At 42.4% G+C, this 27,109-nt stretch overlaps 1 long non-coding RNA gene across 1 annotated transcript; it reads left to right on the top strand.

The window, feature by feature from the left end:
- The first annotated feature begins 16,958 nt into the window (after positions 1-16,958).
- Positions 16,959-18,140, top strand: LOC146580673 (uncharacterized). Its single transcript, XR_014891297.1, has 3 exons — positions 16,959-17,137; positions 17,410-17,521; positions 17,829-18,140. It is a non-coding gene; the product is annotated as an uncharacterized LOC146580673 (long non-coding RNA).
- The last annotated feature ends 8,969 nt before the right edge of the window (positions 18,141-27,109 follow it).

Below are 27,109 nucleotides of genomic sequence, written 5' to 3' on the forward strand. Positions count from 1 at the left end.
TAGGATATTATGGTCGACAGTATCGAATGCTGCACTAAGGTCTAGCAGGACAAGCACAGAGATGAGTCCACTGTCAGAGGCCATAAGAAGATCATTTGTAACCTTCACTAAAGCTTTTTCTGTGCTGTGATGAGCTCTGAAACCTGACTGAAACTCTTCAAATAAACCATTCCTCTGCAGATGATCTGTTAGCTGTTTGACAGCTACTCTTTCAAGGATGTTTGATATGAAAGGAACGTTGGAGATTGGCCTATAATTAGCTAAGACTGCTGGGTCTAGAGATGCTTTTTGAGTAAAGGTTTAACTACAGCCAGCTTGATGGCCTGTGGTACATAGCCGATTATTAGAGATAGGTTGATCATATTTAAGATTGAAGAATTAATTAATGGCAGGACTTCTTTGAGCAGTTTCGTAGGAATGGGGTCTGAAGGAAACGGCTTCCAGGGCCTAATCCGTGGATCAAGTCAAGTCAAGTCAAGTTTATTTATAAAGCACATTTAAAAACAACCGAGGCTGACCAAAGTGCTGTACAATAAAATACAAATATAAAATACAATAAAACACAAGTACATAAAACACCTCACTGATAAAACAATAAATTAAAACAATAAGTTAAACCTTGCTAAAAGCCAATGAGAAGAGGTGAGTTTTAAGAGCAATTTTAAAAGTTCCAAGGCTTGTGGAGAATCTGATGTGAGGAGGTAAACTGTTCCACAGTCTGGGTGCAGCCACAGCAAAAGCCCTCTCTCCCCTAGTCTTTAGTCTGTACCTGGGAACATCTAAAAGCATCAGGTCTGCTGACCTCAAAGATCTCCTGGGGCGGTAAATGCTAAGAAGCTCTGCCAGGTAAGGAGGTGCAGTACCGTTCAGAACCTTAAAAACCAACAGTAAAATTTTAAAATCAATCCTAAAAGCAACTGTGAGCCAGTGGAGAGAGCAGAGGACCGGAGTGATGTGGTCTCTCTTTTTGGAGCCGGTCAGCATGCGAGCAGCAGCGTTCTGCACTAGTTGAAGGCGATGCAGGCAGGAACGATCTAAACCAGCATAAAGGGAGTTACAGTAGTCCAGCCGTGAAGTAATAAAAGCATGGACCACCCTTTCTAGATCGTTCCTGGACAGGTAGGACTTGACTTTAGCTAAAATCCGTAGATGATAAAAAGATCCCTTGACTACGGAGCTGATTTGTTTATCAAATTTAAAAGCACTGTCAAAAGTAACACCGAGGCTCTTAATGGAGGAAGTACATTTGGAAGTTAGGGGTCCCATAAAATCAAAGGAAAGGTTGGGGTCTTTAGGAAGCCCAAACACAATGACTTCAGTTTTACTTTCATTTAGATGTAGAAAGTTAAGAGCCATCCAAGTCTTAATGTCAGACAAACAGGAGAATAACGGCTGCAGAGAGTCCTTACAGTCTAACCTCAGAGGGAGGTAGATCTGAATGTCATCAGCAAAGGTGTGGAAGGACACATTATGTTTGCGCAGCACATCGCCCAGAGGGAGCAAATACAGAATAAACAGCAGGGGGCCTAGAATGGACCCCTGAGGTACACCACAAGTTAAAGGAGCTCTGGGAGATGACAGGTCACCGAGGTGAACAGAAAAACTCCTGTTATCCAGATAGGACTGGAAAAACTTTAAAACAGTACCTTTCTATTCTATTCTATTCTATTCAGACCGACACAGTGTTCTAGGCGGGATAACAGTATGTTGTGATCAACAGTGTCGAAGGCTGCTGTCAGGTCTAAGGTTACTAGGACTGCAGCACAACCAGAGTCTACAGTTAAAAGCAAATCATTAAAAACTCTCAGTAAGGCGGTTTCAGTGCTGTGACGAGCTCTAAAACCAGACTGAAACTTCTCATAGAGACTGTTGTTGTCTAAAAACGACTGGAGCTGCCTGAGGACAACTCGTTCCAGTACTTTGGACAGAAAGGGCAGATTGGAAATGGGCCTATAATTGGAGAGTATAGATGGATCCAGATTAGGCTTTTTGAGAAGAGGTTGAACAACTGCATGCTTAAAAAGTGTTGGGAAACAACCAGAGCTGAGACAGGCATTGATCAGGACCAGAAGGACAGGTCCAACTGAGTCCAGGACCTGCTTCAGAAGACGAGAGGGAATAGCGTCAGTGGAACAGTTGGTAGACTTGACCTTGCAGACCGTTTCATGCAGCTGGGAAAGAGAGATTAGCTCAAACTGGTTAAAGGCAGAGTGGCACGAGGGAGAAACACGGGGGTTGAAAAGTGGAGGTGGAATGACAGACTGCAGGGAGGAAATCTTATTAACAAAGAAATATAAAAAGTCATTGCAGAGGGTGGCAGAAGGTGTGAGGCAGGTGGACGTATGAGGATTAACAATGGAGTTTAAAACACGAAACAGAGTCTGAGGTTTATGGACATTACTGCTGACCAGGTTAGATATGTAGGAGGACTTAGCCTCTTTAGCAGCTTTCTGATAAGTTAAAAGAGAGTCTCTCAGGATATTGAAGGAGATTTGCAGCTTGTCCTTTTTCCACTTTCTCTCAGCACACCTGCAGGAGCGCCTGAGAGCATGAACAGAGTCTGTAATCCAGGGTTCAGCGTGAGCTTTGGGACGGAGTGATTTTAGGGGAGCGATGGAGTCCAGAATAGAAGTGCATGTTGAGTTAAAAAGAGCAGTTAAATCTTCTGCACACAGGGAGTCAATCCAGTCCACCGTGGAGAGCTCAGAGTTGTTGAAAGCAGCAGAGAACTGGGATGGTACATGGGTATTGATGATCCGGTGGCGGCGTGAAGGAGCTTTAACTGCAGCAACAGAACAATCTGCAGTGGCAGAAAACAGAACAGGAAGGTGATCAGAGATACACGCACTCTCACAGATTTCAGAGACGTGGATACTCAGGCCGTGAGACATGACGAGGTCCAGTGTGTGACCTTTCTCATGTGTGGAGCCAGACACACACTGAGTCAGGTTAAAAGAGTCCAGCAGTGATACAAAGTCTCTAACCAGAGGTTTAGATGGACAACACACATGGATGTTCAGATCGCCAACAATAAGAAAATGATCAAAATCTACTGAAAGTCCTGATAAGAATTCCCCAAACTCACTGATAAAGTCCTTGTTGAATTTGGGAGGACGGTACACTACTGCACACAGTAATGGAGTAGATGAGTTCAATTAAAAAAGCTGCAGTTCAAAGCTGGAAAAGGAGAAAGATGAAATCTGATGACAGTCATAAACTGATTTAAAAACACAGGCAAGGCCTCCACCTTTACCAGAAGACCTGGGAGAGTTGAAAAAACAACAGCCTGGAGGAAGAAGCTCAGAGAAAGCCACAGTCTCACCGGCATGTAGCCAGGTCTCAGTCAGGAACATAAAATCCAGTTCAGGAGAAGAGAAAAAATCCTTGAGTAGAAACGTCTTATTGGAGAGAGATCGAGTGTTGATCAAAGCCATAGATAAGGTGAGATCAGTAGCTGTCATCGGGGTTGATGTGCGGCTGAGTGGGCGGAGGTTTGAAATAACGATACCAAGTCTGCGGATCCGTGGCTGGAGAGGAGCCGATGACCCAACACCCGGAACAGAAGCAACCAGCGACGTACTTTGAGAGTCACGCAGGAGAGGAGCAGGCATCAGGCGCGGGCCGGAGGTGGAAGAGAGTCGCTCACCTGAGGAGGACGCCACCGCTGGCATGGTGAGGAGTGAACCAGACGACTGAAGGAAGCGCGGGCCGAGAAGCGGGCCCACCGGTGAAAGAGGAGCAGCACCAGGCGGAGTTGGAGAGACAGTGCGCACCCAGGGTCCTCTGGGTTGGAGTGAGCCTCTCACAGTGGCAGAGTAGCAGAAACCCATTTGTACAAGGAGAGGATCAGCCAGGCAAGAAAGTGACAGGAATGCCTTTGTACGAGCCAGGAGACCACTTCGCTTCCCTCGTCTTCTCCAGCGTTTTCTCCGGTGTAGCTTGGGAGGGAGGAACCAGGTGCGACGTAGGTAAGGCGGAATGCCATCGAGCGGTGGAGGCGCACTGCTTGTTTGCCCATCAAAAACAAAGGACAAAGGTGCTGTCACTGCCGAGTCTCGGATGATAAAAAGAGTTTTTCGGTCATAAGTCCGGAGCGAGTTAATTTCCACAGTTAAGGCAATGAACAGCAAACAGAAAACCAGAAAACAGGTGGAGTGACAGCGAGCCGAACATACTGGCGCCATCTTGATTATTCAGATCGGCTTCCTCCGAGGCGTGGACGTCTATCAGCAGAGAATGTACCTTCACCTATCAGCAGAGAATGTCCCTTAGTCTGTAACACAGTCAAATATATTCTCAAGTAATATTCAAGCATGCCATTCAGCGTGTTAGTACGAGCTCGGGAGCAGCTTGGGAGAACAAGAAAACAGAGACTGCTTCAGGTTGTCTTCCCAAATTGACTCAACTTTATTCACAAGTACAACAGTTTATATAGAGGGTAAAATTCATGAGACAGCAGATTATCAGTTTAAACCAGTACAGACCAAGATAAGGGAGCGTCTTCCTGCCCTTGGGTGAAGAAGCACCCTTTGTATAGTTTATCAGTTCAGCTACAATGGTGATTATCTCAGCGACATATTTTCAAGGCACGAAATAAAGAGTTCTTTCATTAGTGAATTCTGAAACAAACCATCTGGCCTTCAACAGGCGTCTCCTAAGAGATTTAGAAACTAATGTAGCTGAGGGAGTGATCTCTGTGGTATTTCAACCTTGTACCAGCCTGTGATTCTCACACATCAATTCTTGGGTCAAAGAGAAAAATAACTAAAACAAAGGGGCCTTATTGAATGACAGAGTTTTCCTGTATAATGTCACTATAAAACAATATCCAGTAAATGCTCCCATGGTACTAAAATACCTAACAGGGTCTAAAAGACACGTTGATGGTTTGGAGGAAGTAATTATTGAAGTTAACTCAGAAAGATCAATTGGAGAAAAAGAGTCTAATATAACATCAATGGTACTAAGAGTAGCTGTAGATATTACATCTGTGGGATGATTATTGGTAATTTTTTCTCTAATGATAAAAATTTTATTTGTGAAGAAGTTCATGAAGTCATTACTAGTTAACGTTAAAGGGATGGTTGGCTCAAAAGCAGAGGTGGGACCAAGTCATTGTTTTGCAAGTCTCAAGTAAGTCTCAAGTCTTTATCCTCAAGTCTCAAGTCAAGTCTCAAGTAATGTCAGGCAAGTCAGAGTCGAGTCTCAAGTCACTGGTGTAAAAGTCCGAGTCAAGTCACAAGTCTGAAACTTTGAATTTCAAGTCCTTTCGAGTCTTTAAAAAAAAAACGAAAAAAAGCATGTTGCAGTTATGCTAAATGTAAATATTAGACCATGTAATTTTAAAATCTGTGTTTTTCTCAACACATGACAAAATAGTGAACTTACAAAATATACACAAATTGTGAAATTGCACCTCTTTAAAATGCAGCTCAATTAAACCTAGCTCCAAGAATAATTTTCACCGACAGTTCTGAGATAAGCTGCATGTTATTCTTGGATGCGGTTGTAGGACCGGCTTTAAAATCGCATGACAAAAATATCATACACATTTAAAAAAAACTGTATCACCAACATAGCCTGGACAACATTTGCTAGTTAGATGAAGTCATGATCTCATCTTAGCATATTTATATGCATATTTATAATCATACGGTTCTTGGAGTGAGTGCATACACTCATGAAGTTTAGTAACTTCCGGTCACAGCAACAAGCCCAGGTACAGTTTACCGACAGATGGGTGCAGGACCTTGAAATGCACCGTGTCGAACGAAAGACCATCGTACGTATCATAAGTTTACCAGTCTCACAAATCGTCGTCATAAATACACATTCCTTAACCGTTTATTAATAGGACCTTTGAGCTCAACGGTAATTAATTAGTAGTGGAAATAATTTCTGGTAGCATCACAGAAATGTAGCAGTGACAACAATATTGTATGCTGTAATCGTACTGGGCAATTAGTGATACAAAAAACCTGTTTTATCCTGTGAATAAAAGCATATGTTTTTGTCAATGTACCATAATAACAGAAGCGAAACGCAATATTGTGTCAGGACAATTCACTATTTATGCACAATAAACAAAGGAGCATAGCGCGACAATTTCTGTTCAGCGCCAGACTTGCTTGTAACCTATATCACCAATTATGTTATGAAAATGACGTATTAAGTACTAAAAAACACTGACCTTCGTGTAAATGCTTGGAGCAGATTAACCTGTGAGCTGGAGTGTTCTGGGACGTTATATTTGATCTTTGAAAGTGGCTGCAATCCAGGCCATCCGTAGCCTCTTTGTTACTTCGGAAACATGGCTCGAACAATTTCTCTTCAACGACGTAATCCGATAACAACCGATCTCTTTACCCGTCGGCTTCCCGTGGCTGTCATGCGACCGGCTATTGCAGTTAATAATACAACGGCTTCTTGACATTTTTGTGTTTCTTTTTATCGCTGTATAACTGATTTTAATTGAAAGCCTGCGTGCGCTAGTACCGCTTGCCACGAGTTCCCAGAATCCTTTGCGGTTCTACCCGTGAATGACGTCACATTTTCAATCTCTATATAATATGCATGTTAAATTTTATATTTGGGGTAAAATATCAAGTCTTTTCAAGTAAACCGGTTCAAGTCCAATTCAAGTCCCAAGTCATTGGTGTAAAAGTCCAAGTCAAGTCACAAGTCTTAGAACATTTTTTCAAGTCAAGTCTAAAGTCATAAAATTAATGACTCGAGTCTGACTCGAGTCCAAGTCATGTGACTCGAGTCCACACCTCTGCTCAAAAGAGCTCTGACTTTTTGTCAGCCTGGCTACAGTGCTGAAGAGAAACCGGGAGTTATTCTTATTTCCTCAATCAGTGACGAATAGTAAGATGTTCTGGCTTTGCGGAGGGCTTTCTTATAAAGCAGCAAACTATTTCTCCAGGCTAAATGATGATCCTCTAAATTTGTGACACGCCATTTCCTCTCCAGCTTACGAGTCATCTGCTTTAGGCTACGTGTTTGAGAATTATACCACAGAGTCAGGTACTTCTGATTAGAGACCTTAGTTTTCACAGGAGCTACAGTATCCAGAGTCGTATGTAGTGAGGAGGTGAAATTGGGGGTAGCAATCAGATAGCTGCTCTGCTCTATGTTGATACAGGGCATTGAAGATGATAACAGTGGGTGGATTATATTCTTAAACTTAGTTACAGCACTTTCAGAAAGACATCTACTTTGATAAAGTCTATAGTAGTGATGGCCCGCTTGAAGCTGACGCTCCGGAGCTGTGTCGAAAAAAACAACACACTGGTTCAGAAGCACTGTGTCGAGGCTTGCTTCGTTTGGCAAAAGTCACGTGACCAGTGACGTCCGAAGCTTCATTACGCACGTAACTGCTTCGGTACCTGATTCAAACAGATATAAGGAAGTGAATCATCCACGGGATTCGTGGAGTGTGTTGATGGTGACAGATAGCGACGAGGTGATCATTCCACTGACAGATATGGAGCCAGCGAGGAAGAGAGGACGTTCTGGCGTGTGGGAATATTTTGAGTTGATTTTGCTCAATTCATTTTATCTGCCGAAGTGAAAAACTTGAAATGTCCAAAATCATGTTTTCATAATGTAAATATCATTACAGCATATGACTTTAGGAACACTTCCATGTGAATTAAAGCTGATGAAGACTACAAAAATGTATTTGACACTATACGTACATGACATTGCTACACAGTTTAGAAAATCATTTTGTTTATTGTTTTTAGGTGATAGTCTGCAGGACCCAGGAATACCTGCATATCTACCAACTTGCAGTGTAGTTCCTGCACTCCACAGCCTCTTCTGTTCCATGCAAGTGGATTTTCTTCAGGGCAGGAGAAACTATTTCTAAGAAAAGAAACAGACTCAGCCAGCGCACAGTAACACTAATCCTCTTGTTAACTGTAAATAACAAAAGGGCTACCTTACATTGATCATGTTTTTACTTTGCAAGTTCTTGATTAGGGGTGGGTTTTGATTATCGCCTTTCTGATTACAATCCATGCTAAATTGAATAAAGTGATATTGATTCATTAAAATCCCGTGTCGATTTGTAAATTAACGTTATTATGCCTGAAACGCCAGCATCTCAGGTTAAACCTCACAACATGTCGTCAAACACCATGCAGCTAAAACAGTAACTGGGAGCAGGTTTACGGATTCTGCATACAAACGTGAACACAGAGCGCGGACCCGACGCGTCAGAGTCAGATTTTGATGTGTCGGCGGGTCCGCGCTGTGTTTGCCTCTTTTTTTTCGCTGGCTTCTGCAGCTGCAGGTTTCATAACTCTCTGTTTACATCTCTAATTAAGTCTCACATGTGTCAGCTTTCTTTTAATAGATACGAAATTATGGATATATACTGTTAAATGATCAGACTTGTAATATTTCTGACTGAGGCAAAACTTTCCAGATTCCAATCAAATTGAATCGGATCCTGTATCGAATCAAAATGATTCTACAAATCAGTGACGATGCAGCCCTACTCAGCTTCCTAAGCATTTTCCCTTTCCAGTTCACAATCAATCCCACCCCTAGGTCAAAAATATGTATAGGACAATTGGCCTAATCTAATATTTTGTATGAACCTGTCCAGCTGTCCAGTGATTAAACGACAAGTAGATGGAGGCAGGACTTCACAGCAGGGGCATACTCCATAATGTGCTGTGCATTCTCATATGTATATTATATATATTGCTCACTTATTGTATTTACCAACATCAAGGAGTTATGAGCAAAGAAAGGCCACCATAGTGCATGTTTAAATAGGGAAAGTTTATTGATCAAAATGTATTACGCAGATACGCATTACATTTTTTTCAGCCCCCCAATCGAGAAAACAAAACCAATTACATGTTCAAAGCAACGGAACGGTGGCCCAATATCAGAGAGAACTCCACTCTTGAGTGAGCAGTGATAATTGAGCAGTCCGTTTTATTTTGCAGATTCAAGCTGCTCTTCAAAATTTTCACCACCAGATGTCACCGGAGAGGACTGTGTTGAAAAGCTTCGAGTAATGAACCGTTTTTCAATACAAGCTTCAGTGCTTCGGAAAGCTTCATTTGGCCATCACTAGTGCAAACTCTTGGGAACAAGTCTGCTTTGTCTGCATCTTTGGTTGAAATGGAGATGGTTACTCTAATCCACTAGTTTGCTTGATTCCTTTCATACTCCTGAACCAATTGAAGGATGTTCCTCCAAAAGTGCCAGGACCAATCACAAGTGATGAAAGGCAGGTGAGTAATTGCGACCAGGAGCGGAGGATCAAGGCGGGGACCATGAGCCGCACTGGCGAGAAGGAGTGAAGAGGAAGGAGGAACAACGAAAACACAACACCAGAGAGGACTGGAGGACCATGACAGTAGCATCCAGTATCTAAATATAAACAGTTTTTCCTGATTTACACTGAGCCTAAACTGACTTGCTTGATCTATATTACCGGGTCTGAACTCTGAGGAGGCCATTTCATGCCTTATGGTGTTTTATTGTGTAATTTTGTATCCAGGTGCACTTACACTGCATTGGCAGTGTGTCTGGGATCATTGTGAAAATTGAAGCCACTTGCCAATTAAACACTTTCCACATGGTAATGTATAGATGGAGTTACTCTCAGCTGATTCTTTATTCATTCACTACTGCACTCCTGTAGAGTGCAGTAGTGTTTTTAACCCAGTCCAGTTTATTGTCAAAGCGTACTCCTGTGAAATGAAACAAAGCCTCAAACCAGGACAGAAGCCCCACCATGTTTCACAGATGTCTGTAAAAGCACATTATTGTACCTCTCTCCTGACCTGACTCTGTACATACTGACTTAATTTAAATAAAACATTTCCAATTTGCATTCATAACTCCATGAGGCCTTTTAATACTGATACTCTAGCTCTTGTGTAATTTGTCATACCTCAGCTTTTCTCCTACTTTCCTTTTCTTAAGAATGGCTTCTTGATGGCTTCACTCAGATCATTTCTGATGATGCAGTAGATGAATCGAAGGTGCAGATGCAGCACTCAGATCTTCTGTATCAAGTTTTTTTTATGCTTTTCGATTTTTGTTTTGTTCTTGTCCATTTTCATTCTTTTTTTTCAGAACACACTACTCACCATATCAAGAAATGCTAAGCTTTGACTAGTAGCTCCTCGGGAATCAGTGGGCATAAAATGCAGATTTTTTTTCCTGTCAAATTGTGTTGTTGCCCTTTGCATTTGTTGTAGTTAAAATTAAGTAATTAAAGTAATTAAAACAAGTAATTAAAATAATAAGAACAAACGTTTGTTTTGTGACAGGCTTCTAATAACAAAGATACAATTTAAAATAGGTTCTTTGCTAAGTTGTCTGTTATTTGTACACAAAAGTGGTTCATGTCTTGAGAAAGCCTGGAGAACTGAAGCTCAAGACCACTTTAAAAATAACAAGAGCACTCAGAATGCACAACTGCCCTCGAAGGACAAGAGCTACACAAACATTTTGAGATTTTTAAATGCTTTTTATTACAACATGCTGACATCAGCCTGCTTTTATACCAGTGCCTGACCTTTGACCTATATCTCTCTGTAAAGGTTCTCAGTCATCCAGGTCATCGTAGTCTAAGGAGCTTGGAAAGAAAAGCATCTGGACTTCTGTAAGTTTCCTTGAAGATGTTTCCGCCTCTCATCCGAGAAGCTTCTTCAGTTCTAGGGTCAAATGGTGGACAGTCCCAGATTTAAGCCCTGTGGGAGTGTCCCCCGGAGAGGGAAAATCAACCCCCTAATTCAGTTCAGTTCAGTTCATTTTTATTTCAAACATTTCAAACATGTGCCTTCACAATCATTACAAAATATCATTCCATTATTTGTTTGAAAAGGAGTAGGCTGAAGTATTTACTTATTTGTCCCTACCCCCTCAAGTTTTACCTCTCATTCATTTAATTTTTTTTGTCTTAAATTAAACAAACAACATATGAAACATATAAACATAATGCCCCCTAATGATCCTCTACCTAATCACACGAGCCAAGGTGTGAAAACGGGTGTAGCTTACAATCAGCCAAGGTTTCAGTTGAGCTTATCATGATACCTAGCCCCACCCTATCATGGGATTTCCTGAGGTCAGATGGCCCAGCATGTGAGTGAGCCACTCACAGCTAGATGAATCGAGGGTGCAGATGCAGCACTCAGACCTTCTTTGCCAAGTTTTTACTGGATTTTTTCTATTTCTTAACACTTTCAGATTCTGTTTATCTTCTGTAGACTGTTTTTTTATGCTTGCCGTCCAGTTTCTTTATTGTTTTGGGGGGGGGGGGGACACACACTATTCACCATATAAAGAAATGCTAAGATTTGACAAAAAGCTCCTTGGGAATCAGTGGGCATCAGGTGACTTAACAAACATGAAAACATTTTTCTGAAAATGGAAGGTACAATGACTGGACTGAAATAAATGACAAAGTGGTGAAAGGAAAACTTAAAAAAAAAAGCCTGGAGAACTGAAGCTCAGGACCACTTTAAAATTAACAAGTGCACTCAGAAAGCACAACAACATGGTTTCTTGATATATTTTTATATTTTTCCAAGATCAACTTTTACCTTGGGTTCTAACAATGATGGTCAAGGTCAGTGCTTAGTCATCCTAGTTACACATTTCCCACAAGGCAAACTATTTTGTTGTTGTGAAGTCTGAAGTTGATCCACAAACAATTGTGGGTAATACAAAGGTTTTAATGATTAGCACATGTGGTGTGACCATGACCGTGACACTACACTTGTACAACAGCTAAAGAGCTGTTCTGTGCTAAATGTGTTATTCAAACGACAATAAGACTAACACACACTTCTGTGTAACAGTGACTGGCTTTTGGGAGTGTGGAAGTGAAAAAACACTGCCATCATCAGGCCAAACTTGAAATTTCATAATTACTCTACAAATTTTACTCTGCAAATTGTTATTGAAGCTTTGTGATGGCAACTGTCCACTGCAGCTATCCTTGTTCTTGCTGGGTTATGGTCCACTCCCACCATGGCTGAATATGTTGTTAAGAAAATGGATATTAATACTTTTTTATATACATTATGGATTCTTTATTTCCTTGAAAGTAGAGCAGGTCATCAAATATTGTCAAATGTATTTCTATAGCACATGTAAAAATAACAGCTGTTGACCAAAGTGCTGTAAAAGAATTTTTCTACTTTTCTACTCTGGTTTAGCACTTTACACAATTTACCTCATTCACACTCATTCATTGCCAAAGTGTGTTCTAGCTAATATTCACATTCTAATTAACACATCGGAGAGAAATGTGGAGTTTGGGCATGCAGACTGAAACAGGTCTTCTGTTTTTTTTTAAACAGTAGATGACCTGCTCTCCCCTCTGAGCTACAACAACGCCTCATTTAATGATAGATAAGATATACACTCTTGTACTATACAGTGTTCGTGTGATAGATAAGGAACTCTATGAATGTTTCTTAATCACTTTAAGTGCTTTTTAATACGTTTAGAAAATACTAAATAAATAATAATCATAAATCTTCAAAGGTCCTGCCATATGCCATCTGCTTACAAACTATCAGTGGTTAGTGGTTAAAAAATTGGAGATCAGCTGGAGATCTGGTTTCTAAACGGGACTGTAGCTGTCGTAACATCTTTGTACCAAGAGATGGCAGTGCGACCGTGGTTTGGCCTGACGATAGCAGTCAGAGGCCAGACTCAAACCTTCCAGGAAGGCTTTCTAGAAGCGTTAGCAGCGTATTTACTGGAACTCCAACCAAAACAAAGGCTAAAGTTTGTCATACTGGGGAACTTTCGAGGGTATTAATGAGCAACATCCAGGCTTTATATTGTTTTCAATTTCATTACATTCTCATGGGGCTGTATACAGTGGCTTGCAAAAGTATTCGGCCCCCTTGAACTTTTCCACATTTTGTCACATTACAGCCACAAACATGAATCAATTTTATTGGAATTCCACGTGAAAGACCAACACAAAGTGGTGCACACGTGAGAAGTGGAACGAAAATCATACATGATTCCAAACATTTTTTTTTTACAAATAAATAACTGACAAGTGGGGTGTGCGTAATTATTCAGCCCCCTGAGTCAATACTTTGTAGAACCACCTTTTGCTGCAAGTACAGCTGCCAGTCAATAAAATTGATTCATGTTTGTGGCTGTAATGTGACAAAATGTGGAAAAGTTCAAGGGGGCCGAATACTTTTGCAAGCCACTGTATATATATCTATTATTTTGTCAGTTAAATGATCATCGCGTGTCCTTACATGATTTTGTAGGAAACTGTATTTCAAAGCAATGAGAGAGCAGAGGATCATCACACTTTTTTCATATCACATTCAATAAGTGAAGAAAATTATCACCTATGATCTAAGATCACCAGTCTGTCAAACTAATCAAGTTTGCAGATGACACCACCGTTATTGGACTCATCTCGGACGGGGATGAGTCTGCCTACAGGAGGGAGGTTGAACGTCTGGTGTCCTGGTGCAGCCACAACAACCTGGTGCTGAATGCCCAGAAGACAGTGGAGATTATTGTGGACTTCAGGAAGCACAGAGCTCCACTACCCCCCATCATCCTGACTGACACCCCCATCACCTCTGTGGACTCATTCCGCTTCCTGGGTACCACCATCACCCAGGACCTGAAGTGGGAGCCCACCATCACCTCCGTCATTAAGAAAGCCCAGCAGAGGATGTACTTCCTGAGGCAGCTGAAGAAATTCAACCTGCCAACACGGATGATGCAATTCTACACGGCAATCATCGAGTCCATCCTCACCTCCTCCATCACCGTGTGGTACGCTGGAGCCACTATCAGGGACAAACAGAGACTGCAGCGTGTTGTGCGCTCTGCTGAGAAGGTGATTGGCTGCAGACTCCCATCTTTGCAGGACCTGTACACCTCCAGGACACTGGGGCGTGCAGCTCGGATCTCAGCTGACCCTTCTCACCCTGGACACAGTCTGTTTGACCTGCTCCCCTCAGGCAGGAGGCTCCGGTCCATTCGCACCAGAACCTCTTGCCATAAGAACAGTTTCTTCCCCTCTGCTGTTGAACACATGAACAATAACCGTATGACTGTTCCCACCACTAACACATGACCCTACGCTGTGTTCACTGCATCATTCCATGTTTGGCACTGATCACCACCTGCACTCATGTATATATCATGTATATATCTATCTATCTACGTAGCACTTTTAATTCTTATCTTATTTTTATTTTCATGTCTATTTAAGCGTAATTTATAACCGTATGTTTGCACTGAAGCACCGCAGCAATTTCCTAATGTTGTAAACCCGCTCAACATTTGACAATAAAACCCTTTCTGATTCTGATTCTGATTCTGATGATAAAAGGCATCGCATTGTGGATGGGGAAGCACGCATATGAACAATATCAATAGATCAAATGAATGTTCAGGCAGCTTGAGAACAGTGAACTCACTGTGATGTTCAAGAATTGAGTGTATTTGTGTACAAGTGCTGGTTAATAGCACTAGCACTGATGGTACATTTTGTGCTCTGGAGACCAGACACTCTGATGATCATGTGCTGTTGGTTCTTTGTGGTTAAATGAGAAATTGCTCAATCAGAAACCCACAAACACCCGCAGAGAGAGATGAAGTTATTTTAAAATATCTTAGGGCTGCTGTGCATCCTTCAGCATGTCTTTATTGCACACCATCTGTTACTGTGCTCACAGTGCCAGGTGCATGTGCAGGTGCACTATAGCAGCACACAGAAACATGCAGTGGACTCATGTTATCGTAGCTCTAATGAACATCATGTGGATTGCTTTCTTTTTACCTCCGCATCTTGTTCCAGGTAAGAGCTTTGCTTTTGGTGTTTTAAATAGAAAATGTTCATGTAAAATTATTCCTCCTATAATATATCATATTTCAAATATAATGATCGTTTTGAGGTGATGTCTTTTCATCTCCAGTGTTTGTGCAGAGAAGAGAAGAAGCACGAGCATCTCTGATGAGGAAATCCTGCTGAGAGGGTTTTGTATTCAGCCTCCACCTGACATAAACTGGATATCAAGTGTACCAGCAGTCTACATCCCTGATAATAAAACCAACTCCACCAACACAAGCTTAAAAAGTAAGCTTCCTTTCTGCTTTCATCCCCGCTCAAACCAGAATTAAGACTACAGAAGAGTGCTCTAGACTCCAGAGCATTCAAGACTCTGGAGATCAACATGTACCAAACCACTAACTACTGACTATTTAGTTCTATAGAAAATGGTGTCACCTTTCCTGGAATATACCATGTGTTGGAGGGCCTATAGTGTTTTTAGACATTTTAGTATATGTTTGAAAGTCCACCCAATTAAACACTGCTGTCTTGTATTTCAACCCTTAGAAGACCTGGATGAGACAATGGCAACTACTTCTCCTGTAGTGGAGCTGAAGGTCCCAGGAATCACCACACCCTCAGAGACAGTTTCTCACAGCAGCTCTGCAGCTCCTGATGTTAGAGGTACACAACAACTGAATGCTCCTAACCAAGCAGAATATCTTCCTGGTAACAGTGAGTTAGTCCAGCAGAAGGCCTGTGTTGAAGTGGCACCTTCACACATTCTGCTGGAGGGAAATTATATAAAATACCCATTTATGTGTTATATTATGAAGGTTTGTCTACTGAGTTTTTATATAAATAAGTACATATTTATTGTGGTAGAATTTTTAAGTTGGCTTTAACAAGTATTTTCCCCATCATAAACGAAGAATGTGAATATAAAATGCAGTTTTTAAAATGATTTATTATCATTAAAACACTAGCCAAAGCTACCTGAATCTTTGTGAATTGTTAAAAACAAGAAAGTTGTTTTTTGGGGTGGTTTTTTTTTTTTTTGCATTATTTTCTTTGTATACAGCTAAATAGTTTTGTCCTGTATTTCAACCCTTAGAAGACCTGGATGAGACAACGGCAACTACTTCTCCTGTAGTGAAGCTCCCAAGAGTCAACACACCGTCAGAGAAGGTTTCTCACAGACGCTCTGCACATCCTTGTGATAGAGTGAAACGGCAACTGAACTTTCCTTACCAAAGTTTTCGACATAAGAGATCTAGTAAGGGTGCTGATTTCACGATATGGATGAATAGTTTGTGAATTCTTTTGTACCAGCACTAATCAATTATTGCACATTGCTCAGAATCCTCACATCATTAATATTTTCATTACTTTAGTGCCGGTTCTAAACAAAATAAAAGGTCAGGTTGCATCACCACTGCACCTCTGTCTGATCTGGAAGTGATCAATAAATGAAAAAACTTGTTTGTTTTCATATTCTGATCAGTTTTTACGTGTTTGGATACTTTGCTTTCATCATATGTTGCACACACTAGAAGGCAGTTGTTTGAAAAAATAAAGTACATATTTATTGAGATAGAATTTTGAAGCTGGCTTTATTCAAAGTTCAGATTTCTGAACTTAAAATTATGTAAATAAAGACATATTTCCATGTTAATTTCCCCAACTTCCCTTTAAAATATAGCACTTTTGTCAGGTTCAGGAATGTTATTTTACTGTCACTGTGTTATCATTTACATACACTGTCATTATTTCATCATTATTTCATTAGTCTGCATCACTTAGTATCAGTTGATCATCAAAATTATCATGTATCATTTATCATTTATTCCAGAGCACGCAGAATAAAACACATTCCAGATAGAATATTCTATTATGCAAGAGCACCAGCATGGCTGTAGCTCCAGGCGGTCCACAGTAAGTCAGATAAGGACACTTGAACCTTTGTTGGCCTGGACCTACAATCTCACAAAACTGCACACTTGTGTACACAATTGTTTATGTTCCAAATACCGATGATGGGAAACATCTGGTGTCAAGCCTGGGAAAGGGTTGTTGTTCTGAGCAGAGGAGTTCTGGGAATTGTTCTGACGTCATAACGGCTATAAAGCTTTCTGTAAAGAGCAGAAAGGCGAAGACCGGCTTCCCACACTGTACAAGCTGTGTGTGTGTAATAAATCACTTTTTGGACACCTCTGTCTGTGCTTATTTTTCCTTCCAAACAAAAAGAACCTTACACTTTTGAAAAATTTTAATACAAAGAAATGTTCCTAATCTTCCTCATCATTTTGGTGCTACCCTGCCAGACAGGTAGGCAGCAACAGCAGCCAAGTTTGTGAATGTGATAACTTGTGAAGGATTTTCAAACTGATACTAAAAATATCAGGCAAGTCTAAATCCCGGTGACCTTGAACTCAAAGTCAGAAGTTTTCCTAAAAGTGTTGGGAATGCAAAAACTTGAGAACAAGGCGAGGTGGATTTTGAAATGTAAACCATGTGTGTATTTACTAGGAAGATGAGGGGTAGCACTCGTGACCGTCAGTATGTTTTTTTACTGTCTGATCTTAATGCTCTTTACTCAGCTGGAAATGGCCGAGACAGATGCTGCTTCAAGTTTTACCCAGGAAGAATTAGAGCAGACCTTGTGGAGTCGTATTACCTGACTGATCACCGATGCCAAAAGCCTGGTGCCATGTAAGTGAAGAAATCTGGGTTTATTTCTTGTCATAATTTTTAACACAATGGCTGAAATTACTGTAAAGAAAAATGCGCAGTATGACCATTGTAACAGCATATTTGTACAATTAAAAATTAAAATTATGCACATGATGCAAAGTTACATTTCTGAACTGAAAGTTATGTAAATAAGGACATTTTTTCATGCTAAACTTCCCACTTTCCATTTGAAAATAGAACACTTTGGAAAATTTTGTTATTTGTACTTTTTTATTAAAAAAGAAAAAAGAACAGATAATAACAGCAGCATTTCTCTTTGTTTCAGCTTTGTTACCAAAAAGGCTCGTTCAATCTGTATGGATCCGTCTCTCTCCTGGGTCGATAGCATCATGAAAACGCTGGACGAGAGCACTTTTTAAACCAGCTGCCTGCTCATCATTTCATTTTGTTCTGCTTTATCAGATAATATCATATCCAATGTACCTTTATGACTTTTGTAATTAGTGCAACTCTGTCTCAACTGATCCAAAGCTAGTTATTAGCCTGAAGCAATCCACTGAAAAGTCCTTTGATTGTGTAATGTCTCTTTGCTTTGTGTTATGTGTTATCCTCCAAAATAAACACCACAAAAATACAAGCGTGTGAAACTTTTTCTTGTCTCTTCTTCATTTCTTCTAAGCTTTACGAGTTGCCAAGTCTTCCTTACATACTGTGTGAAATAACACTTTTAAAATAAATAACACATAATTTGGTCGATTCTGAAAGTATATATGCAACTGATTTGTAACTGTATGTAAATGTTTGGCTTTCCCTCGATGCACCAACTAAGAGTCTTATGGTTGAGCTATCATTGGAATTTCATTTGGAATTAAAAATAAATAATTGACTCTTTAATAATAATAATTTTCTGGCCGAGATCTGTCTGTCTTTTTCTTCTTAACTACCACTGCTTTTACAAATTGCTAATGATTAACTGGTTTCCTGTCCAAACTTCACCTCTACTGTTGCCCACTGTCAGCTGGGACAGACTTCCTGAGCTACTGGCTAGAAGACACCTTAGTTAATGCTACTCTGTCTGCTGGTCTCTGAACTTGTTGAGCTTTATTGAATGCTTGCCTGTTGATGAACTTGCTACTGACAACATATCAAGTAACTCTCACTTTAAGTAAAAAACAACAACAAAAACACCCAAACAAAGAACAACTACTTCCTTCTGTGAGTTCTGTTTTGAGTCTTTATGTAGTTTGTCAGAGATATTAGAGAAGTTATATTAGAGGAAATGGCCCAGCACTCAGTGTTAGACCTATAACTCTTGTACAATAGATGTTTTTTGGAAGGTAAAAGATGCTACTGACCTTTAATTCAGTTCAATTCAATTCAATTTTATTTATATAGCGCCAAATCACAACAAAAGTCGCCTCAAGGTGCTTCATAGATACAGAGAAAAACCCAACAATAATATGACCCCCTATGAGCAAGCACTTTGGCGACAGTGGGAAGGAAAAACTCCCTTTTAACAGGAAGAAACCTCCGGCAGAACCAGGCTCAGGGAGGGGTGGCCATCTGCTGCGACCGGTTGGGGTGAGAGAAGGAAGACAAGATAAAGACATGCTGTGGAAGAGAGACAGAGATTAATAACAGGTATGATTCAATGCAGAGAGGTCTGTTAACACATAGTGAGTGAGAAAGGTGACTGGAAAGGAAAAACTCAATGCATCATGGGAATCCCCCAGCAGCCTACGTCTATTGCAGCATAACTAAGGGAGGATTCAGGGTCACCTGGTCCAGCCCTAACTATATGCTTTGGCAAAAAGGAAAGTTTTAAGCCTAATCTTCAAAGTAGAGATAGTGTCTGTCTCCTGAATCCAAACTGGAAGCTGGTTCCACAGAAGAGGGGCCTGAAAACTGAAGGCTCTCCCTCCCATTCTACTTTTAAATACTCTAGGAACAACAAGTAGGCCTGCAGAGCGAGAGCGAAGTACTCTAATAGGGTGATATGGTACTACAAGGTCATTAAGATAAGATGGGGCCTGATTATTTAAGACCATGTATGTGAGGAGCAGGATTTTGAATTCAATTCTGGATTTAACAGGAAGCCAATGAAGGGAAGCCAAAACAGGAGAAATATGCTCTCTCTTTCTAGTCCCTGTCAGGACTCTTGCTGCAGCATTTTGGATTAGCTGAAGGCTTTTCAGTGAGTTTTTTGGACATCCTGATAATAATGAATTGCAGTAGTCCAGCCTGGAAGTAATAAATGCATGAACTAGTTTTTCAGCGTCACTCTGAGACAGGATATTTCTAAGTTTAGAGATGTTGCGCAAATGGAAGAATGCAGTCTTAGGGGCCATGTAGGGCTAAAAGGGAAAGGGGGGCACAAAGAAATACTTTTCTTTCTTATTCTCATTTAAAATATCTAGCTTTTATTAAATAATTATCTGAATCTCACAACCAAAGTTTTTATCTGACGTAAAATGTACAGAAATCATACATATACCAACAAGTCAGAACATTGTAGAGGCCTAATTGACAGTATTTGGCTCTACATATCTGTGTGAGCAGATTTACTGTCACATGAATGTCCTCAGGTAGCCGTCTGAATGCTGGACACTCGGAGACCTGTGTCTCTGAGTGGGAGACCAGAGATCAGATTAACATGTGTATCCCTGTATTAACAAACATGCCATATTGGCCCAGTTTATTTTTCTTATCATTGTTGTGAGGAGACCATAAACAGCATTTCCATTTTCTGTTGTACAGTTCATTTGCTGTTATGGAGTTTTTATGTTTAAAGTGTCTTTTTTTGTTTCACAATAGCTGATAACTATTCGCTGCTAGGTGACAAAATCTGCGAACAAATATAATTCTATAAGGGAGTTTTATATAGTGTGTAACTGTTAATATAGAACATAAATAAATGTATTGCTAATGTGATCATATGGCACACTGACTTCTGAGGAAATTTTAGATGGCACTCATCATCAGAAAGGTTGCCTACCCCTGCCTTAAGGAATTGAACCAGTAATATTTTGCTTGTTAGGTAAATGTATTCCAACAAGACAAGATTCCAACAGCACTGGCTGAAATTAAGCCTCAGACCATAATGGAGGCTCCACTGTGTTTCACGGATGTCTGTAGACGCTGCACCTCTCTCCTGACATCCTCCACACTGACATACGAAATGATCTGACCCACTTCTTATGTAATCTGGAATTTTCATCCTTTGAGTTAAGCACATTTCTAATGCTTAAATGATACAGAGTTAGGTGTTAGGTGATTTAACAAACAAGAAAATGCTCAGGCACAAGGACTGGACTGAAGTAAGTGAAAAAGCAGCCAAAGGTACATTCTGAAAGACCTTCAGAAAGCCTGGAGATCTGTAGGTCAATGTTACGACCCGGCTCGAAATGACCGTAACAAGAGCGGGGTGTCCCGTGACTTCCCACGCCCAAACAGACACAGCCACAGCATCGGACTTTTTTTTTTTTTTTTTTTCTTTTTGGCCTGTCCCGTTTGGCTCTTTTGCCATCAGAATTGTTGTCTAAAGGCAAAGAAAGATGCCCAACGGATTTACTTTACCAAACTGACCATCCCAGCCTTGCCGTAATGGTCCATTTGATTCACCTTTTATTGTTTATTTTATTTTCACTTACTGAATACGGGACAGACTTGACTAGGGGAAAGAAGGGGAGAAAGAAAGAGGGAAAGAGAAACAGCTGAGAAGAGGGACGGGGGAGAAGGGCAAAAGACAAAAACCAACAGAACGGGCAGAGAAAAAAAATGCATATATCAATCACCTGGATCACCTGCTGAGAAAGAAAAAAGAAAGCAAGCAGAAGAGAACAAGAGTAATAGAATAAACAACATCACAATGATATATGGGAATATGACAGTAAATACTAAATGTTAAACATTATTGTGCAGCACATAAGATCAACAGAACACAGTGTGCTTTGAGGTAGGAGCCAAAAAGGGTGTAGTTTGTGGGTGTGATCACCCGTGTGTACACCTGTGAGCATGGACGCGCTTGTTTTTTGTTTTTTTAAAAGGTTCCTTCATGTAATAATCTGCTAGAGGGTGTGGGGGGGCCACAGCCCCGTCCTCCAGGGCGTGAAGCAGGTGTGGAGGAGATCAAAACTCCAGACATCCAGAGGCCCCCAGAACACAAGAGACCAAGGAAGACCAACAGAGGGGCAGCTGCGCCACTGTCCCGGAAAGAGCTGAGGAGAGTCCCAGATGAGGGGTCACTCAGCAGCCGCGGAGCAGAAGCCAGGGGGGGTTGCAGTGACGCGCCCGTGAGCTCCGCCGGCAGCCAGCTGCGCCTGAGTGACCGAGCCCCAGGCCGAGAGGCCGGGGGCACCCCACCTCCGAAGTGGCCCGAGCGAGCCCCAGGCTCCAGGCCCCGATAAGCGGCCGCCAAGGAGTGAGCCGGTGTGTACCTGGACGCCCATCCCCGGACACAAAGAACCACCAACGCACCGATGTCTGAGGGAGTCCGCCACTGGCAGGGGAAGTGGTGGTGGGTGGAGATAGGCCTCCAAACCTTGGAGGGCCTGAGATGTCCCCAGAGAGGTGGCGCCTGACACCCAACCTGACATATAGACACAGACATACAGGCACACACAGATACAAACATCCATTCCCACCCTCATGCTCTCATATGCACTTACTCCACACTCAACCAACGTGGAGACAGACATAAAGAGACGCTGTACACACGATCACACTCCCCAAGCGTACTCTACAAACCGGGTCTAGGTGCCCTCGCCCCTGGAGGGGGGAACTGCACCCAGACCCAGGTGGTGTTTCCCTTTTCCCTGCGGTGGGGGGAGGCAGACCGCCCCGACTCCGCAGCAGCAGGAAGGCTCCACACTCCAGACCGCAGTCGGACGGCCAACTCCTCCTCCTAGTCCTAGCCCCCCTGCTCCAGCAGGTCGCAGAGAATGGGGGTGAGAGAAGACTCCAAACCTCCCTCCACCCGCTCATTGTAATGTTGATGCATGTGTGTTCTAAGGTGCATTTAAAACCCAGGAGGGCATGGAGCTACCTGCCAGAGAGCAGCAGGTAAGCGCATAGTCCCTCCTGCTAGCCCTCAATGTCTACGTGTATTTAAAATTGAGAGGTGGGCAACGATGCCAGGGGTGGGGTGTACACCCTGATGGTACTTTGGACTCCGTGTATCGTGCCCACCCCCAAGATCCTATATGTATGTGTAATGAGAGTGTGAGTAATGTGAATGTCTAAGTTGTGGGATAAAATTGAGGCAGAGGCAGCCAGAAGGGGACAGACGGGGGGTAGCCTCCTCTGCACCCTGGTGACATACCCCTACTCCAAGGCCCAGCATGTGTGGGTGGTTGTGGTGGAGCGGGAAGAGGGAGGCAGCTGGAGATGGGGAGGGAAGGAAGGGAGGGGCAAGTGACCCCTCCCTGGGGCCAGCTCCCCCGCTGACCCCAGTAGGCACCTCCATACTCCGCGACCCGCCAGGGAAAGGGGGCCCATCCAGACCGGGCCCAGTGCAGCAGCGCCGCCCGGCCCCACGGAGCCCGGGACAGTCCACCCAACCCCACCACAGAGAAAACTGCACCCACCCCACCATCCACTCATCTTCCAGACTACATAAGACAATAAACACCCAGGCTGAGATCTTCCTCCACCTCTCCTGTATCTCCCCCTCCTGCAGAGGGAGCTCCTGAGGAGAGGAAAGCTCCTGCAAGATGTGACAATCTCCCCCACCAGTTGAAGAGCCTTTTAACAACAGTTTATTGACAACAATGGCACTCACGGTAGTGGGAGTGTATAATTTCGGAGTGAGCTAAGGCCAACACAACAAACAAAACTCAACCTAGGCTTCGGTTCCCCTCTGACCTGTTTACGGAAAAGAAAGAAATAACACAGTCTGACCTCCCTGGTCTAAAAACACAGGAGAAAAGAAGGCTTCCCAAAATAATCGGCAGCTCACCCCTACTTGCCCCACACTTCACACACATGCCCGACCTTTTAACCAAATAGCTATTGCTACGGCTGCTCCGTCTGGACCTGAGGTAAATACACAGGAAGTCTGCCACACCTCCCGCATGTCCACAGCAGGAACCAGTTACATCAGGCCGTTCCTTAGATCCACCAATCACAGCCGAGCCCCTGCACAGGTGAATTTGCATACACACATTAAGAAACAGATAACCCACCAACACAGGCACGTAACTGTCAATAACACTTTAAAAATAACAAGAGCACTCAGAAAGCACAACTCCTCACAAAGGTCAAAGGCTAGACTAAAACTTTGAGTCCTAGGAAATAAGGGAATAAAGACGTTTAGGCTGGCTTAAGGCTTTTTCACAGTACTGTGTGTTGACCATTGCGAGAACATTATCTTTTTTTTGGAGATTTGACTTTCATTTATATTTATATGTGATCAAGTTTGTGTGAAATAATTTATACTTTAAAAAAATAATTTATACATCATTTTACTACATATTGAAATACTTTCATTTGAAAATGCCCTAAAATAATTACAGTTTTTTCTGAATGCTTAAACCCTAACTGTGATTCCTGTAGCACAACCTCTAAAACTATTCAGACTTATAGCAAAACCACTCACTGAGTTTGCAAAACTAAAAGCACAAAAACTGCTTTGCACTCAGTTTGCAATTTTGTAACACACACTTTGCAAAACTGTAGGCACAATTCACTGCACAACACTCAATTACCAAATTTCCAACACACTCCTAGCAAAAGTATACACATGTATGGCTATCATTAACACTAATTTGCCAACTGTCTGGCACACTTTCACATGTGAAAACTTTTTTAGATAATTAGTTCACTTTGCAATCAGCCTAAGCACTATAATACAGGTAAGCTGTGTGTGCGGAGTACAATGGTGGGAGCAGAAAGAGTGAGAAGTAGAGGAGGCCGAGGAAGAGGACGTGGAGGTGAAGAAGTAGGATGTAGGATGAAGAGGACGACAAGGAGCAAGAGGAAGACGAGGAGGGGGGAGAGGAAGATGAGGAGGGGGGAGAGGAAGGGTAGGAAGAGTAAGAAACAGAATTGCTGATGACATCAGAGCTACAATAGTGGACCATGTAATCAACCGTGGAATGACCCTGAGGGTAGCTGGCCAACGGGTCCAGCCTAACTCGAGCCGCTACACTGTAGCAAGTACCATAAGGACATCTTGAAATGAGAATCGGTTAGTACAGTCACTTCGCACAAAGATTTGTAGCACTGCCATATGCCAATGAGAAACACACCAACACCATTGATGTAAAAATACTGAAATTGTTACTTTACAGAATTGCTAGATGACCAGATGCTGGGGGCAGAGGAAGCATGTTCACTGCAGACCAAGTAACCCATATAGTCATTATGGCGATTGCAAATAATCCTATACTTGGAAATAAACACTTGTGTTTGTTTTGATGTGTTTGAATAAACACCAGTACTTGAAGTTTGGATCCCTCTATGCTTATGGATCTATGACAGAAGTATGAGTTCAAACTGACATAGCCTACCTTGTGCACAGAGAAAGCAAAAGCCAGATGTGTTTTGTATTCATACCATCAGTGTGCAGTTGGCGCATTGTGTGCTTAGTAGATGATGGCTTGTGTGTACTGTTCGATACGGAAACACCATTTTTACGAAGGTGTGAAGAGTTAATCTAGCTGTGTTTGCTTTTGCAAGAGAACTACAATGTTTTGATTATTGGGTGACAGGTTTTCTTATTTGTGTGAAGAGTTTTGCAAAATTAGCCAATAGTTACAAAAAATGTGCTTAAGCAATCAGAAAAAACTGTAATTTCAACTAAATAGGCCTATCTATTTTCTTAACAATCCTGTAGCTGTCATAACATCTTTGTCCCAGCAGGTGGCAGTGTGACCATGGTTTGGCCAGATGATAGTAGACAGAGGCACATGCTCCTTCTTTTCTGATAGTCTGATCATTTCTTTCCTATTTCAGCATTTTTTTTTAACCAAAACAGAAGCAAAAGGGGGTAATGCCTGATATATTATATAGATTACTTATTTTACATTGGAACCTGAAAGAAATTAATTCTTATTTTCCCCCCTTAATATTTAAATACCCACAGAAGATATAGTTGGGTTGTAAACTTATGGACATAAGGTCATTCAAGCCATTCAGTTTCTCGCAGCAGCTCTGCAGCTCGTGATGTTACAGTGACACAACAACCAAACACTCCTTACTGAGGAGATCAACATATGAGATATCCTTCTGGTAATGCTGGTTTCACTATTTATATCTAAAAACATAGATATCTATTATCTGTATCTATTATTATAGGATATACTGTACAATATAAAGCACCTTGAGGTAACTTTTGTTGTGATTTGGCGCTATATAAATAAATTTGAATTGAATTGAAGAGATTCTGGCAAACCGTCAGACGTCTCAGGAGGGGAAAGCGGTGCTCTACCTGCACTGTGTATAGTGCTGGCGGAGCGCTGCTGACGTCGACTGAGAAAATTGTCAGGCGGTGGAAGGAATACTTCGAGGACCTCCTTAATCCCACTGACACGTCTTCCGAGGAGGAAGCAGAGTCTGGGGATGAGGGGAATGACCCGCCAATTTCCGGGGGCGAGGTCACTGAGGCAGTTAAACAACTCCTTGGTGGCAGAGCCCCTGGTGTTGATGAGGTCCGCCCCGAGTTCCTGAAGGCTCTGGACGTTGTAGGGCTGTCCTGGTTGACACGCCTCTGCAATGTTGCGTGGAGATCAGGGGCAGTACCTGTGGACTGGCAGACCGGGGTGGTGGTCCCCATCTTTAAGAAAGGGGACCGGAGGGTGTGTTCCAACTACAGGGGGATCACACTCCTCAGCCTCCCTGGGAAAGTCTATGCCAGGGTGCTGGAAAGGAGAGTTCGTCCGTTAGTCGAACCTCGGATACAGGAGGAACAATGCGGTTTTCGTCCTGGTCGCGGAACACTGGACCAGCTCTTTATCCTCTCCAGGATACTTGAGCGCATGGGAGTTTGCCCAACCAGTCTACATGTGTTTTGTGGACTTGGAGAAGGCATTCGACCGTGTCCCTCGGGGTGTCCTGTGGGAGGTGTTGCGGGAATATGGGGTGTCTGGCCCATTGCTACGGGCCATTCGATCCCTATACAACCGTTGCAAGAGCTTGGTTCGCATTGCCGGCAATAAGTCGGACTCGTTCCCGGTGGGTGATGGGCTTCGCCAGGGCTGCCCTTTGTCTCTGGTTCTGTTCATAATTTTTATGGACAGGATTTCTAGGCGCAGCCAAGTGGCGGAGGGCTTTCGCTTTGGTGGCCTCAGAATCTCATCTCTGATTTTTGCAGATGATGTGGTTCTGTTGGCTTCATCGGGTGAAGGCCTCCAGCTCGCACTGGAACGGTTCGCAGCCGAGTGTGAAGCAGCGGGAATGAGGATCAGCACCTCCAAATCTGAGGCCATGGTTCTCAGCCGGAAAAGGGTGGAGTGCCCACTCCGGGTCGGGGATGAGTTCCTGCCACAAGTGGAGGAGTTCAAGTATCTCGGGGTCTTGTTCGCGAGTGATGGGAGAAGGGAGCCGGAGATCGACAGACGGATTGGGGCTGCAGCTGCAGTAATGCGGACGCTGCACCGGTCCGTCATG

Source organism: Mchenga conophoros, linkage group LG3 (assembly GCF_057382185.1).
Source record: "Mchenga conophoros isolate Kocher_MC1m ecotype Shallow Benthic linkage group LG3, M_conophoros_male_GT1.1, whole genome shotgun sequence".
Taxonomy (NCBI): Eukaryota; Metazoa; Chordata; class Actinopteri; order Cichliformes; family Cichlidae; genus Mchenga; species Mchenga conophoros.